The sequence below is a fragment of the Opisthocomus hoazin genome, chromosome 8 (genome assembly GCF_030867145.1).
Source record: "Opisthocomus hoazin isolate bOpiHoa1 chromosome 8, bOpiHoa1.hap1, whole genome shotgun sequence".
In the NCBI taxonomy this organism is placed as follows: Eukaryota; Metazoa; Chordata; class Aves; order Opisthocomiformes; family Opisthocomidae; genus Opisthocomus; species Opisthocomus hoazin.
In genome coordinates, this window is record NC_134421.1 from 74,236,153 (window position 1) to 74,251,735 (window position 15,583).

General features: G+C 56.8%; 1 protein-coding gene across 5 annotated transcripts in view; it reads left to right on the forward strand.

Moving 5' to 3' along the window:
- Window positions 1–15,583, forward strand: part of PPP6R2 (protein phosphatase 6 regulatory subunit 2) — a 130,586-nt gene that overhangs the window by 20,890 nt on the left and 94,113 nt on the right. Inside the window, exon 1 of one of the 5 annotated variants that reach the window (XM_075429029.1) lies at window positions 11,226–11,243. The exons of the other annotated variants lie outside the window; for them this stretch is intronic. The gene's annotated coding sequence lies outside the window, so the exon portion shown is untranslated. Of the gene's footprint in view, window positions 1–11,225; window positions 11,244–15,583 lie in introns of those variants that run through there. 5 annotated transcript variants of the gene reach the window in all.

Sequence of the window (15,583 nt, forward strand, 5' to 3'; positions counted from 1 at the left end):
GTACGTAAAATAATGCCTACCCCTGCCGGCATTACTGGCGAAAGCACGCGGAGCACGTCAGATAACGCTGCGTAACGTCGAGTTTTGTTGTTGGTGGGTTGATGGGGAGGGACTGACGTGAAGCCTGCCAAGACTTGGCTTTCAGAGGGGGTCTGCAAGTGGGTTTCTAAAGAGAAAAACATTCTTTCAGGTAAGAGAGGCACAGAATCACAGAATAGTAGGGGTTGGAAGGGACCTCTGTGGGTCATCTAGTCCAACCCTCCTGCTGAAGCAGGGTCACCTACAGCAGGCTGCACAGGACCTTGTCCAGGCGGGTCTTGAACATCTCCAGAGGAGGAGACTCCACAACCTCCCTGGGCAGCCTGGGCCAGGGCTCCGTCACCCTCAGAGGGAAGAAGTTCTTCCTCATGTTCAGACGGAACTTCCTGTGCCTCAGTTTGTGCCCGTTGCCCCTTGTCCTGTCACTGGGCACCACTGAAAAGAGCTTGGCCCCATCCTCCTGACCCCCACCCTGCAGATATTTGTCGGCATTTATAAGGTCCCCTCGCAGCCTTCTCTTCTTCAGGCTGAACAAGCCCAGCTCCCTCAGCCTCTCCTCGCAGCAGAGATGCTCCAGTCCCCTCCTCATCCTCGCAGCCCTGCGCTGGACTCTCTCCAGTAGCTCCTCATCTTTCTGGAACTGGGGAGCCCAGAACTGGACCCAGCGCTCCAGATGAGGCCTCACCAGGGCAGTGTAGAGGGGCAGGAGAACCTCCCTCGTCCTGCTGGCCACACTCTTCTTGATGCACCCCAGGATCCCATTGGCTTTCTTGGCACCCAGGGCACACTGCTGGCTCATGGTTAACCTGTCGTCCACCAGGACACCAAGGTCCCTCTCCGCAGAGCTGCTCTCCAGCAGGTCCATCCCAAGCATGAGGTTGTTCCTCCCCAGGTGCAGGACCCTGCATTTGGCTTTGTTGAACCTCATCAGGTTCCTCTCTGCCCAGCTTTCCAGCCTATCCAGGTCACGCTGAATGGCAGCACAGCCTTCTGGTGTATCTACCACACCTCCCAGTTTGGTGTCATCAGCAAACTTGCTGAGGGTACATTCTAACTCTTCATCCAGGTCGTTGATGAAAAACATTCTTTCAGGTAAGAGAGGCTCCTCTGTAATAAGGTTGGATTTTCTGTTACCATCAAAGATAGCGTGACTACCAAGGGCGGAGACGATGCCAGTTGGAATTTGGAGCAGTGCATGTTAATGAAGTCTAAGTCCTTCCAAACTACAGTAGATGATTTGGGCTAGAAAGAAGTTGAAGGTTGGTGAAGAGACGTTCTGTATTTCCTTCTTTTAACTTTCTATTTTTTGTTTTGTCTTCTTGTGGCTCCATGGACAGCTACTTCCCAGGAGAAGTGTAGCTGGTAGGAAGGAGGTGCGTGACTGCCTCAAAGACAGTTCTCCATGTAGGGGTGGGCTTCAGCAGCTCCAACGCTTACTAGACACTGCAGGAAATCCCCAGTACTGCTTTAATTTGTCTGGGGAACCACAGACCTCTCATGCGTAAATTCGTAATAATCTGAAAAAATCTCTCTTCTTGAGCTATAGTATTTATTTACGTAGCAGGCTTTCGCTTCTCTCCGTTGGGGTTTTTCACTGTTCTTCATGCCTTGTGTAAGAGGACTCGGTACAGATCTCTGTTTTAATCTTGACCATGCTGCAAGATGAATGAGGGTATTTTTTTATCAGTGTTGTTTCGTCTTGGAAACAAGCGCTGAGGGTGCATTCCTGAAGTCTGAAGTAGGATCCTGAAGAGATTAAGAGTCATCTCTAGATCACAGAATCACAGAATCACAGAATAGTAGGGGTTGGAAGGGACCTCTGTGGGTCATCTAGTCCAACCCCCCCTGCTGAAGCAGGGTCACCTACAGCAGGCTGCACAGGACCTTGCCCAGGCGGGGCTGGAATATCTCCAGAGAAGGAGACTCCACAACCTCCTTGGGCAGCCTGTTCCAGGGCTCCGTCACCCTCAGAGGGAAGAAGTTCTTCCTCATGTTCAGACGGAACTTCCTGTGCCTCAGTTTGTGCCCATTGCCCCTTGTCCTGTCGCTGGGCACCACTGGAAAGAGTCTGGCCCCGTCCTCCTGACCCCCACCCTGCAGATATTTAGAGGCATTTCTAAGGTCCCCTCGCAGCCTTCTCTTCTCCAGGCTGAACAAGCCCAGTTCCCTCAGCCTCTCCTCGCAGGGGAGATGCTCCAGTCCCCTCCTCATCCTCGTAGCCCTCCGCTGGACTCTCTCCAGTAGCTCTTCATCTTTCTTGAACTGGGGAGCCCAGCACTGGACACAGTACTCCAGATGAGGCCTCACCAGGGCAGTGTAGAGGGGAAGGAGAACCTCCCTCATCCTGCTGGCCACACTCTTCTTGATGCACCCCAGGATCCCATTGGCTTTCTTGGCAGCCAGGGCACGCTGCTGGCTCCTGGTCACCCTGTCGTCCACCAGGACACCCAGGTCCCTCTCCACAGAGCTGCTCTCCAGCAGGTCCACCCCAAAAGATGTAATTGAGTAGCTCGTGATTCTCTGCCCCTGACAGACTGAAATGGAGATTCTGAGGAATTTTGAACCCTAGGAAGAGTGGACTGCTGTGAGTCGCCTGTTACCTGAGTTGTGGGTGTACTTCAACAGCAAGGCGTGGTGCTGGGTCCCCGCTCTGCCAGAACAGGGCTTGTAGCCCACCCTGCCACCCCACCCGCAGTAGACTTCTGGCTGTACCGCGCCGGGGGAGAAGTTCAGCTGGCAGCCGGGGTCATGGGGCTGGATGATGAGGGCAGGGCGGTGGTGGGACTGGGGTTACTGGTCATGATGAACTGCAGAGGCAACCAGTAACAGCCAGTAACCCCGTACTGGGGACAGGTGAGTGCAGGGGGTTTGGAGGGATGGCAGCCTGGGGTGTGGATGTGCGAAGCAGCAGCACAGCGTTGATGCTTCAGTACCAAAAGGCTGGATGTAGTGACATACAGAATGTTGTCACACAGGTCGTCTCTGTGTTGCAGGCAGTTGTCTTTTGATGGGTCACGGCAGATAAATCCTCAAGAAACCAAGGCGGTGCGTGCAACAGCGGAAGAAAACTAGGTGGGTGCTGTTAGTGTGCAGGGCCTTAGCAGCAGGAGGGAGCTTGAGGCTTTAAATTACATTCAGAAGATGCCAACATCTAATGCTTCCTCTGTGCAGTCTGGGTTAAAACATCATCAAGGTCTCCATCAGTCTGCTGGGCTAAAATCCCTCAAACACTGCAGCTGGTGGTTGGCAAGAGCTGGAGAAAGAGTTATTTCAAACAGGTTGTTCGTGTGCCTGGAGTACGCTTTTCAGTTGCTTTGAGCACATTCCCGAGGAATTCTTTGCTTGTTTCTGTTCTGGAATGCGTAATGCTGTTCTGGTCACCTCCAGGGAAACGCCGGGCCCTGCCCCTGGGGAGGGACAACCCCAGGCCCAAGCGCGTGCTGGGGCTGAGCGGCTGCAAAGCAGCCCTGCGGAGAGGGACCTGGGAGTCTTGGTGGACACAAGGCTGGCCAGTGATCCCTCCCATCTGCCCAGCGCTGGTGGGGTCACCGCCGGAGTTGTGGGTCTGGTGCTGCGCTCCACCTGACAACAGACATGGATGTCCCAGCGCCAGGACAAGGGGCAACGGGCACAAACTGGAGCAGAGGAAGTTCTGCCTGAACCCGAGGAAGAACTTCTTCCCTCTGAGGGTGCCGGAGCCCTGGCCCAGGCTGCCCAGAGGGGCTGGGGAGTCTCCTTCTCTGGAGATATTCCAGCCCCGCCTGGCCGCGGTGCTGTGCCCCCTGCTCTGGGTGACCCTGCTTGGGCAGGGGGTTGGGCTGGGTGACCCACAGTGGTCCCTGCCAACCCCGACCATTCTGTGATTCTGTAGTGGAGAGAGTCCAGTAAAGAGCCATGAGGTTGATTAAGTAATTGGAGTATTTGCCACGTGAGGAGAGCTGGGAAAGCCAGGGCTCTTCATCCTGGAGAAGAGATGGCTCGGGGGCATCTCGTCAATATGTGTCCATCCCTCATAGGGGGAGTCAAGAAGAGGGAGCCAGGCTCTCCTCACTTGCACCTGGAGACAGGAGCATCTCTTCTATGAGGAGAGGCTGAGGGAGCTGGGCTTGTTCAGCCTGGAGAAGAGAAGGCTGCGAGGGGACCTTCGAAATGCCTACAAATATCTGCAGGGTGGGGGTCAGGAGGCCGGGGCCAGACTCTTCCCAGTGGTGCCCAGCGACAGGACAAGGGGCAACGGGCACAAACTGGAGCAGAGGAAGCTCCAGCTGAAGCCGAGGAAGAACTTCTTCCCTCTGAGGGTGACGGAGCCCTGGCCCAGGCTGCCCAGAGGGGCTGTGGAGTCTCCTTCTCTGGAGATATTCCAGCCCCGGCTGGACGCGGTGCTGTGCCCCCTGCTCTGGGTGACCCTGCTTGGGCAGGGGGTGGCACTGGGTGACCCACAGAGGTCCCTTCCAACCCCGACCAGTCTGTGATTCTGTGACTCTGTTATATTTTGGCGTAGGAGCTCTCAGTGTTTCTGGGCACACGTGTGCTGTGTGCCCTGTCGCAGCGCGAGCCCTGGCACCCGCGGCCGATGGCGCGTGAGCTGGCCAGCGCGGCCGTCGCCAGCCCAGGGTTAGGCGGGCGGCGGGGTGAAAGCATCCGAATCCATCCGAATCCGTGGGACACGCCGCCGCCCGGGTGCTCTTCGCTTACCGCTGCCGGTTCAGAACCGCTCTGAAGCATCTCCTGGTGCGTCCCCGGCGGGTCGGTGCCGGTTCCGGCGTCGCGGTCAGCGCAGCGGAGTGTGGTTGGCGGTGTTTGGCTTTGTGTTTCCTGGCGTTTGCAGAGTTAGCTTTAGCCGTGCTGTCATTTGCCAGTGAACTCGGTATCGATTTCAGCTCTGGGTGACACTTAAAGGACTGGTTCTGTGGCAGTCCCTATGCCTGCTGGTTTTCTTTTAAGCTACCTAGGACGGGAAATACTCTTCGCAGAAAAGCAGGAATTCTGTTTTCTGTCTGAGCGTGCCTTGACATCACCGTCAGAGGGAAAATGAAGAAAATGAAGATGTTGAGAACGGGAATAGGCAGGTTGGACCCTTTCCCCAGAAGCATCTTCTAGTGGGCATCCGTTTGAATCACAGAATCACAGAATGGTAGGGGTTGGAAGGGACCTCTGTGGGTCATCTAGTCCAACCCTCCTGCCCAAGCAGGGTCACCCAGAGCAGGCTGCACAGGACCTTGTCCAGGCAGGGCTGGAATATCTCCAGAGAAGGAGACTCCACAGCCTCCCTGGGCAGCCTGGGCCAGGGCTCCGTCACCCTCAGAGGGAAGAAGTTCTTCCTCGGGTTCAGATGGAGCTTCTTCTGCTCCAGTTTGTGCCCGTTGCCCCTTGTCCTGTCGCTGGGCACCACTGAAAAGAGCTTGGCCCCATCCTCCTGACCCCCTCCACTGGTGCTGGCGCTGGACGCTGTGGCACCTGCGAGTAGCAGCGGTGATGTCTGGCCTCGCCGCGTCGGCCCTGCAGTGCTGGAGGGTGCTTTGCCACCTTGGGTGAGGTCTGGGCCGGGCCCCGTGCTCGCTCGGAGGCCGCTCGGCGTGCCGTGGGGCAGCTCTGCCTGCCCGGGGGCTGCCGCAGAGGCTTTGGGGTTGTGCTCTGAGATGTCACAAAAATTGATAAATAGAACTTGCTGCCAGCAAGAGAACGTGGTTTAAAATACTGCTGGCAGCAAGTGGAAAAGAGCCTTAGAAGAAGGCTGTGGATGCTCAAGGAAAAAGGTCAAATTTCTGCACAAACTTCGCGTGTTCAGGAGACCCTGGGGGAAACTTTGCCTTCCGTGACCAGCCGTGGTGCTGGCTCCGTTCCGGCTGCAAGCACAAGGGAAACTCGCCCGTTGTCCCTGTCCCCTGTCCTCTCCCCCTGCACCTGAAGTACCCATTTGGGCAAGAATAAGACTTTTCAGGAAGGCACTGTTTCTGGTCCCCGGATGATTTATGACACACAACTGGGAGGTGTGGTGGACACACCGGGAGGCTGTGCTGCCATCCAGCGAGCCCTGGACAGGCTGGAGAGTTGGGCAGAGAGGAACCTGATGAGGTTCAACCAGGGCAAGGGCAGGGTCCTGCACCTGGGGAGGAACAACCCCAGGCACCAGCACAGGCTGGGGCTGAGCTGCTGGAGAGCAGCTCTGCGGAGAGGGACTGGGAGTGCTGGGGGACGACAGGGTGACCAGGAGCCAGCAGCGTGCCCTGGGTGCCCAGAAGGCCGATGGGATCCTGGGGTGCATGAGGAGGAGTGTGGGCAGCAGGGCGAGGGAGGTTCTCCTGCCCCTCTGCTCTGCCCTGGGGAGGCCCCATCTGCAGTGCTGGGTCCAGTGCTGGGCTCCCCAGTTCCAGAAAGATGAGGAGCTACTGGAGAGAGTCCAGCACAGGGCTACGAGGATGAGGAGGGGACTGGAGCATCTCTCTTGCGAGGAGAGGCTGAGGGAGCTGGGCTTGTTCAGCCTGAAGAAGAGAAGGCTGCGAGGGGACCTTCGAAATGCCTCTAAATTTAATCTGCAGGGTGGGGGTCAGGAGGCCGGGGCCAGACTCTTTGCAGTGGTGCCCAGCGCCAGGACAAGGGGCAACGGGCACAAACTGAAGCAGAGGAAGCTCCAGCTGAACCCGAGGAAGAACTTCTTCCCTCTGAGGGTGACGGAGCCCTGGCCCAGGCTGCCCAGGGAGGCTGTGGAGTCTCCTTCTCTGGAGATATTCCAGCCCCACCTGGACACGGTGCTGTGCCCCCTGCTCTGGGTGACCCTGCTTGGGCAGGGGATTGGGTGGGTGACCCCCAGGGGTCCCTTCCAACCCCGCCACGCTGGGATTCGGTGACTGTCCTGCGCGGTGGGTTGAGGTTTGCTGTGACTGCGCGAGCTCCCCGCGCTCTCCGAGCAGCAGCGGCGCGGGGTGCGAGGGCACGGAGGCAGCGGTGCTGCAGTGGGTCACTTCGCTGGGCTCGGGTTGTGTTACTCAAGGGCGGTTACAGCGCAGCTCACTTGTCTTATTTCTTGGTTGAGTATAGATCATTTTTTGTTCAGAATAGAATAATATGCAGACTTACGGTTTTCTAGAACAAGAGCCTGAATAACAAGGGCGATTCTCAAGAGAGCCTGGTGCCTTTTTTGATACCAGCTGGGTCCAGGCTGATGGTTTTCTGTCTCCTTCCCCCAGTACTGGCAAGAGGAAGGCTTTCAGTTGTGTCTGAAGACTTTGCCATGGATGATTTGAGACATCATAGTGTGCTCTGAATGTTGGAGGGTGTTTACTTAACTCTTCTGGAACGCTGGGCCCTTTTTAGGCAACTGAAGTTGTGCAGTCAAAAAAATCTTGATATCCCAAATCATCAAATTTCTGGGGAAGATCTTGGTGATAAAAATACTGACAATGTAAGTTGTTGTGAGGCGGCAGCGTGGTGTTATGTATCAAACTGGCAACTTTCCTCAGCTTGTTTCGTTACTGAGTGGCTTGACAGATTCTTAAAATGGATCAGAGCCGACTTCAAGCACCAGCTTGGGAGTGCGAGGGAGCAGCGCGCGGCGCTGGCAGCGGGAGCAGAGCTGCTTGGGACAGCGCTGTCCCCTGCCTGGGAGTCGCTGGGCTGCAGCGTCACGCTGCTGGTATCACCAGCGCCAGGGAGGATGGTTTTGGGGCCTGCCATGCTTCCCCAAGTGATTTATTGCCGACTCCGGGTTGTTTCACAGAATCACAGAATAGTAGGGGTTGGAAGGGACCTCTGTGGGTCACCCAGCCCAACCCCCTGCCCAAGCAGGGTCACCTACAGCAGGCTGCACAGGACCTTGTCCAGGCGGGTCTGGAATATCTCCAGAGAAGGAGACTCCACAGCCTCCCTGGGCAGCCTGGGCCAGGGCTCCGTCACCCTCAGAGGGAAGAAGTTCTTCCTCGGGTTCAGACGGAACTTCCTCTGCCTCAGTTTGTGCCCATTGCCCCTTGTCCTGTCGCTGGGCACCACTGAAAAGAGCTTGGCCCCGTCCTCCTGACCCCCACCCTGCAGATATTTGTAGGGATTTATAAGGTCCCCTCGCAGTTTCCAGCCAGCGCGTTTGACAGTAAAGCGCTGTCCTGGGTTTCCTTCTCAGCCCCCGCTCTGGTGCTTCGGGGGGTCCTGGCAGTTCAGCTGCTGCAGTTATTTAAGGCAGTAATCCTCAGCTTGGCGTTCGGGTGTCTGCCCGTGCACGTGGGGCTTGCTGTGGACTTTGCTGTCCAGCTCAGAAACCCACAGTGGCTTTGCGTTCGTCCTGCGTTGCGCTTGGCGGTTTTGGTCAGGGGACTGGAGCATCTCTGCTGCGAGGAGAGGCTGAGGGAGCTGGGCTTGTTGAGCCTGGAGAAGAGAAGGCTGCGAGGGGACCTTCGAAATGCCTCTAAATATCTGCAGGGTGGGGGTCAGGAGGATGGGGCCAGACTCTTTCCAGTGGTGCCCAGCGACAGGACAAGGGGCAACGGGCACAAACTGGAGCAGAGGAAGCTCCAGCTGAACCCGAGGAAGAACTTCTTCCCTCTGAGGGTGCCGGAGCCCTGGCCCAGGCTGCCCAGAGGGGCTGTGGAGTCTCCTTCTCTGGAGATATTCCAGCCCCACCTGGCCGCGGTGCTGTGCCCCCTGCTCTGGGTGACCCTGCTTGGGCAGGGGGTTGGGCTGGGTGACCCCCAGGGGTCCCTTCCAACCCCGACCATGCTGTGATTCTGTGTGATTGACAGCTTTGACAAGATTTCATGCAAGCTCTGTCACCATAACGTCCTGGTTTTGTGGGTGGGTCAGCCTCCGTGAAAGGCATTCACAGCGCTTGGCCAGAGGTTTAAAATAGTAACTGGTCTCGGTTACTTCTATAATTACCAGTATCATTTCATGTATCTCATGATTTGCATATCATTTTGCAGATGTCCAGATGGAGAGGAAGATAAATTTGCAGTCGCTCTGAAGCTGAATTTGTGAAGGATGTGTTTTAAACTGATATTTGCTGTGAAGGGTGTGTTTGTGAAGTCTGAGAAATGAATCGCAGAGACTGGGAACAGAAATCAGGATTCGGGTGGAGAGGAGCAGGCTGTCTGCTCCTGCAGTTAGGGGAGAAAGTGGATTCCAGGGAGAGGGGAAAAAGGCAAAGATTTTATAGCCTCTTGAAATGGGAGGGGCTGTACTGACAGTAATTATTTAAGAGAATTCTTCTGCTACCAGAAAAGTATAATAATATGAAAATGTTAATCTGAAACTAAAGTAGTTGCTGACCCTTTAAATCACAGAATCCCAGAATGGTGGGGGTTGGAAGGGACCCCTGGGGTCACCCAGTGCCACCCCCTGCCCAAGCAGGGTCACCCAGAGCAGGGGGCACAGCACCGCGGCCAGGCGGGGCTGGAATATCTCCAGAGAAGGAGACTCCACAGCCTCCCTGGGCAGCCTGGGCCAGGGCTCCGTCACCCTCAGAGGGAAGAAGTTCTTCCTCGGGTTCAGCTGGAGCTTCCTCTGCTCCAGTTTGTGCCCGTTGCCCCTTGTCCTGTCGCTGGGCACCACTGCAAAGAGTCTGGCCCCGTCCTCCTGACCCCCACCCTGCAGATATTTAGAGGCATTTCGAAGGTCCCCTCGCAGCCTTCTCTTCTCCAGGCTCAACAAGCCCAGCTCCCTCAGCCTCTCCTCGCAGGGGAGATGCTCCAGTCCCCTCCTCATCCTCACAGCCCTGCGCTGGACTCTCTCCAGTAGCTCCCCATCTCTCTTGAAGTGGGGAGCCCAGCACTGGACCCAGCACTGCAGATGGGGCCTCCCCAGGGCAGAGCAGAGGGGGAGGAGACCCTCCTTCGCCCTGCTGCCCACCCTCCTCGTGATGCCCCCCAGAATGGTGTCTCAAGCCCTGTGTGTGACTGAAGGACTGTGGTAAAACAGCCGAGTCTGGCCTCCAGACAGTGCTGTTGCTGCAGAAATACTGGCAGTACTGAAAATGCTCCTGAGGAGCTGAGAAACCCGAAGGTGATTGTTTTGCTCTCTGTGGGAAGTGTTCAAACCAGAGCAGGTCTGTGCCTGAGGCACCAGGTAGGAGTCGTTACTGGTGAGAGGAGTGTGAAGGTGCGGGCGCCTCGGCTCTGACCCTGGGTGCCTGCAGAGGGTGCGACCGGCCGTGTCTGAGCTCCTTCCAGAGCTGCCAGCGGTTACTGCAGGTGCAGCAAGGACAGCATTTAGTCCGTAGTGAGACCTCAACCTTTGCTTCAAAACATACATCATTAAAAGGGATGCTACATCAGTTCGCGTTTGTCTGCAAATAAAATTTCGTTTCTCGGGTGTTGGCTTATTTTTTTAAGATTTTGACAATTTCTACAATATTTCAAGTGCTCTGAAAATGTGCAGGGAGCCAAATTCCTGTGTGAAGACGGCGTGAAGTGGCAGTGGAAGGTGGAGGAGGGTGCCCTATAGTGTTGTTTACAGCATGGTTTCTGGAAACATCGCAGCACGCAGACCTTTCGGCGCAGACTAAGAAATGCCAGAAGCCTCCATCAGCTGTACAGCGGGTCGCTTGTGCAGGCTTTTATTTATTTACTGTTGTAACTAGTGACCATGGGAATATTTAACTTCCCATACTGTGGCTGAGACTTGGTGGCTGGAGTGTGTTTATTTATTTATTTTGTTGGGAAACGAGGAAGCGGAAAAGGCAAAACCTTGTCTGTGTGATCTCGGGGCGGCGCGTAGGTTGGTAGCAGGACGTGGCGTTTGGTGGACTGAAATCAGCCCAGAATAGCTGGAGTGGTGGTGTCAGGAGGATGGGGCCAAGCTCTTTTCAGTGGTGCCCAGTGACAGGACAAGGGGCAACGGGCACAAACTGAAGCAGAGGAAGCTCCAGCTGAACCCGAGGAAGAACTTCTTCCCTCTGAGGGTGACGGAGCCCTGGAACAGGCTGCCCAGGGAGGTTGTGGAGTCTCCTTCTCTGGAGATATTCCAGCCCCGGCTGGACAAGGTCCTGTGCAGCCTGCTCTGGGTGACCCTGCTTGGGCAGGGGGGTTGGACTGGATGACCCACAGAGGTCCCTTCCAACCCCTACTATTCTGTGATTCTGTGATTCTGTTGTTGGGTGCTTGTCTTGCCTTCGCAGCTCGAGGGGAGGAGCGGCGTGGTGCCCGCCTCAGCAGCGAGCTGCCAGGGAGGCTTTTGCTGACTGCCTGGGAATGAGTTTCGAACTGAGATATCAACACGAGGTACGAGGCCACAGCTTTGACATGCAATTTCGTGAAGCATTCTGTGTTTTTGATGGGCTCAAGTTGGGTCAGGGGAGGTTCAGATTGGATGTTGGGAAAAGTTTCTTTCCTGCAAGAATGGTCAGGCGTTGGACCAGGCTGCCCAGGGCAGTGCTTCACCTGGACAGGCTGGAGAGTTGGGCAGAGAGGAACCAGATGAGGTTCAACCAGGGCAAGGGCAGGGTCCTGCCCCTGGGGAGGAACAACCCCAGGCACCAGCACAGGCTGGGGCTGAGCTGCTGGAGTGCAGCTCTGCGGAGAGGGACTGGGAGTGCTGGGGGACGACAGGGTGACCAGGAGCCAGCAGCGTGCCCTGGGTGCCAAGAAGGCCGATGGGATCCTGGGGTGCATGAGGAGGAGTGTGGGCAGCAGGGCGAGGGAGGTTCTCCTGCCCCTCTGCTCTGCCCTGGGGAGGCCCCATCTGCAGTGCTGGGTCCAGTGCTGGGCTCCCCAGTTCCAGAAAGATGAGGAGCTACTGGAGAGAGTCCAGCGCAGGGCTGCGAGGATGAGGAGGGGACTGGAGCATCTCTGCTGCGAGGAGAGGCTGAGGGAGCTGGGCTTGTTCAGCCTGGAGAAGAGAAGGCTGCGAGGGGACCTTCGAAATGCCTCTAAATATCTGCAGGGTGGGGGTCAGGAGGACGGGGCCAGACTCTTTGCAGTGGTGCCCAGCGCCAGGACAAGGGGCAACGGGCACAAACTGGAGCAGAGGAAGCTCCAGCTGAACCCGAGGAAGAACTTCTTCCCTCTGAGGGTGCCGGAGCCCTGGCCCAGGCTGCCCAGGGAGGCTGTGGAGTCTCCTTCTCTGGAGATATTCCAGCCCCGCCTGGCCGCGGTGCTGTGCAGCCTGCTCTGGGTGACCCTGCTTCGGCAGGGGGTTGGACTGGGGGATCCCCAGGGGTCCCTTCCAACCCCGACCATGCTGGAATTCTGTAGGTTGTGCAGATCCTTCAGCAGGTCTTCTTTTCAGGTGGCGATTTCCTGAAGAGGACTCAGGAGGTTGTTGAGAACATGCGATATTTTTTAACATTTTTTTTTTCGTTCTGGAGTGTTAATGCTCTCTCAAAGACATTCTAGAGTTTATATAGTGGATCTTGGGCTGTTTGCTAGTGAGCTTTTCTTAGTTACCCAAGTGGATTCCACAAAAAGGTGGTGGAATATCTCCCAGAACCCTGCTGTCCTAGGGAAGATGGGCTCTGCTCGCAGGGTGCTTGAAGAGAAACGTACGGAAAAGCTGCCCAACGCTTCAGTTGCATCGAGACTTCGAACTAAACTGGATACAAACTGCACTTCCACTCTTGGTTGGTATTATAATTTGCATCTTGGAATGAAGATGTTTGGAAGCATGTCTTGCTGTGTGAAAGACTGGTGGCTATTTTTAGTTATTTTGGGTGTTTGGAAACAAGTGCTGTCTGATGAAAGGAGCGGTAGGTCCGCAGCCGCTGGAATTCCTGCAGATCGTGCTCACGCTAAGCTGCGGGCAGGTTGCTTGGGCGTTTCGCCAGCGTTCTTCCAGAAAGTGGAAGTGGCTCCGTTTTCTTCTGCCTTGCTGGTTCTAAAGAGTGTTTGGAAGGTTTGCCCGGCGTGTGGCCGCTTCGAAGCTGGGAGTCGTTAAGTGGTGCTGAGCGGTAGATTAATCAGCCTCTCGTTCTTTGTGGAACGACTGCACCAGTCGCTTGCGTAACCGGGAGTCTTCAGTTTTTTCAGGGATGCTTGATTACAAGAGAGGTAACGATGATGTAGTAATGGCACTGCTGGGTGGCAGGAAGCGCTGGGTTCGTCAGGGAGGTGCTAATGAGCAGGTCGGTGCTGGTCGGTGGTGCCCGGCCCTTGGAGCCTTGCGGCGCGGTGCCGTGGCTCTGCTGCGCTGGGACGCGGAGGTGGGCTCGGGGCCGCGCCTGCGGGTGAGGATGCAGAGCAGCACGGGGCGTACGGGGACTCCTCAGGCTGGGTCTGTTTCACAGAATCACAGAATAGTAGGGGTTGGAAGGGACCTCTGTGGGTCATCTAGTCCAACCCCCTGCCCAAGCAGGGTCACCCAGAGCAGGCTGCACAGGACCTTGTCCAGGCGGGGTTTGAATATCTGCAGAGAAGGAGACTCCACCACCTCCCTGGGCAGCCTGGGCCAGGGCTCCGTCACCCTCAGAGGGAAGAAGTTCTTCCTCATGTTCAGATGGAACTTCCTCTGCCTCAGTTTGTGCCCATTGCCCCTTGTCCTGTCGCTGGGCACCACTGAAAAGAGCTTGGCCCCATCCTCCTGACCCCCACCCTGCAGATATTTGTAGGCATTTATAAGGTCCCCTCGCAGCCTTCTCTTCTCCAGGCTGAACAAGCCCAGCTCCCTCAGCCTCTCCTCCTAGGAGAGATGCTCCAGTCCCCTCCTCATCCTCGCAGCCCTGCGCTGGACTCTCTCCAGTAGCTCTTCATCTCTCTTGAACTGGGGAGCCCAGCACTGGACACAGTACTCCAGATGAGGCCTCCCCAGCGCAGTGTAGAGGGGAAGGAGAACCTCCCTCATCCTGCTGGCCACACTCTTCTTGATGCACCCCAGGATCCCATTGGCTTTCTTGGCACCCAGGGCACACTGCTGGCTCATGGTCACCCTGTCGTCCACCAGGACACCCTGGTCCCTCTCCGCAGAGCTGCTCTCCAGCAGGTCCACCCCAAGCCTGTCCTGGTGCATGAGGTTGTTCCTCCCCAGGTGCAGGACCCTGCATTTGGCCTTGTTGAACCTTATCAGGTTCCTCTCTGCCCAGCTTTCCAGCCTATCCAGGTCACGCTGAATGGCTCTCTTGGGTAGTGACACGTAGCACACGTGAAGAACTTTTCTTTGTGGAAGGCAAAGCTAACTTACAAGAACAGGACAACTTCTCCCAGCCCCCACCGTGAAGCCCTCTCCCCCTGCAGCCACTCAGCGATGGTCGGTGAGCAGCCACCTTGGTCTGTGCCTCGTGAGGGTTTGTGTTGGTTCCATCACAGCGTTTCCATCTGCAGCTTTGGGCTGTCCGAAGCACCTCGAGCGCTGCGCTCAGCGTTGGGCCCCTCGCTCCCAGCAGGACATGGAGGGGCTGGAGCGTGGCCAGAGAAGGGCAGCCAGGCTGGGGAGGGGGCTGCAGAACAAGTCCCCTGAGGAGCGGCTGAGGGAGCTGGGGCTGCTCAGGCTGGAGAAGAGGAGGCTGAGGGGAGACCTTCTCGCTCTCTGCAGCTCCCTGACAGGAGGGGGCAGGGAGGGGGGGTTGGGCTCTGCTCCCCAGGACCCAGCGACAGGACGAGAGGCGATGGCCTCAGGCTGCGTCAGGGGGGGTTCAGGTTGGAGATTGGGGAAATTTCTTTGCTGAGAGAGTGGTCAGGGGTTGGCCCAGGCTGCCCAGGGCAGTGGGGGAGTCCCCATCCCTGGAGGGGTTCAGACACCGTGTGGCTGTGGCACTTGGGGACAGGGTTTAGCAGGCATGGGGGGGTTGGGGTGACGGTTGGACTGGATGATCTTGGAGCTCTTTTCCAACCTATGATTTTGTGGTTCTGTGATTCACTGTCGTTCAAAATAATCGGTTTCCTATAGATTGTTTCCGGGTGTGTTGCCTGGCCGGTGAGTGCTTGCGCAGTGAACGGCTGGGTGCGTATGCTGGCGGTCTGAAGAACAGGAGCAGGTCTAGCACAGTAGCATCTACAAATGTTTGATTTGCAGAGAATCAAAAATCTGCCGTTGGGATAAGGAATCACAGAATCACAGAATGGTCGGGGTTGGCAGGGACCTCTGTGGGTCACCCAGTCCCACCCCCTGCCCAAGCAGGGTCACCCAGAGCAGGGGGCACAGCACCGCGGCCAGGCGGGGCTGGAATATCTCCAGAGAAGGAGACTCCCCAGCCCCTCTGGGCAGCCTGGGCCAGGGCTCCGGCACCCTCAGAGGGAAGAAGTTCTTCCTCGGGTTCAGCTGGAGCTTCCTCTGCTCCAGTTTGTGCCCGTTGCCCCTTGTCCTGGCGCTGGGCACCACTGCAAAGAGTCTGGCCCCGTCCTCCTGACCCCCACCCTGCAGATATTTAGAGGCATTTCGAAGGTCCCCTCGCAGCCTTCTCTTCTCCAGGCTGAACAAGCCCAGCTCCCTCAGCCTCTCCTCGCAGGAGAGATGCTCCAGTCCCCTCCTCATCCTCACAGCCCTGCGCTGGACTCTCTCCAGTAGCTCGGATTGAACCGAACTCGAAGTTCCATCTCCCCAGACGGAGAAGCTGTGTCTCGCTGCTGGATGGCGGTGGCTCTATCCCGTGGTCAGGTCTTTCTGGGAAGCGGCGTGGTTTTCCCGAAGACGA